The sequence below is a fragment of the Micropterus dolomieu genome, unplaced genomic scaffold, assembly GCF_021292245.1.
Source record: "Micropterus dolomieu isolate WLL.071019.BEF.003 ecotype Adirondacks unplaced genomic scaffold, ASM2129224v1 contig_4476, whole genome shotgun sequence".
NCBI classification, from domain to species: domain Eukaryota; kingdom Metazoa; phylum Chordata; class Actinopteri; order Centrarchiformes; family Centrarchidae; genus Micropterus; species Micropterus dolomieu.
This window is the reverse complement of record NW_025733466.1, coordinates 639-1323: the sequence shown is the minus strand read 5'-3', so window position 1 is coordinate 1323 and position 685 is coordinate 639. Positions and strand designations below refer to the sequence as shown.

At 42.8% G+C, this 685-nt stretch overlaps 1 non-coding gene across 1 annotated transcript; it reads right to left on the bottom strand.

Annotated features, from left to right (window-relative positions):
* Position 1: 1 nt before the first annotated feature.
* On the bottom strand, positions 2–73 carry trnah-gug. The gene has a single exon. It is a non-coding gene; the product is annotated as a tRNA-His (tRNA).
* Positions 74–685: the final 612 nt, after the last annotated feature.

Here is a 685-nt window from a genome sequence, read left to right as displayed (position 1 = left end):
CTGCCGTGACCCGGATTCGAACCGGGGTTGCTGCGGCCACAACGCAGAGTACTAACCACTATACGATCACGGCCACTTGAACGGCCGGGTGCCTGTGTGTTGGGAGAGGATAGTTTCAACTCTGAATAGCAAATATTCTTCTCTTTTATTTGTATGGGTTTCCTGAATGATGTGTGACAACAGACAGTCAATTTCCATGGATTGTTTACGTAACACTGTTTTTATGTCCTAATGGACAAATTTTGTCATTCAAAGAAGTATGATGAGCAAGTAACACTAAACACAAGATTAGGCTGTTTGTTTCTGTGAGGGACCGATGTGAAGGGCTCAGACACCTTTTACCACATGTTGATGGTCCAGTTTTTAGGGATCCAAGCAGCGAAGCTTCTGGGGCCCTATTGGTTTTCTTCTTCTTCTTCTTCATTCTTTCTTCTTTCTCTCCGCTAAAAGTGTTTGGGCAGCAAAAACTGCTGGACAAAAACTCACCAAAATTGGCTAGTAGGTTGCAAATTCCACCCACTGCTCAGGCAAAAAAAAAAAAGAAAGAAAAAGTTCCTCATAGACCTCATGGTGGCGCTATAACAATCAACTTTGTGTTTTTGCAATTATCTCGAAAACGGCTTCGTTTAGAGTCGACCTTCTTTCAGTATTGTACTCTCTGGATTCATGTGCATCTTTGCTCCGA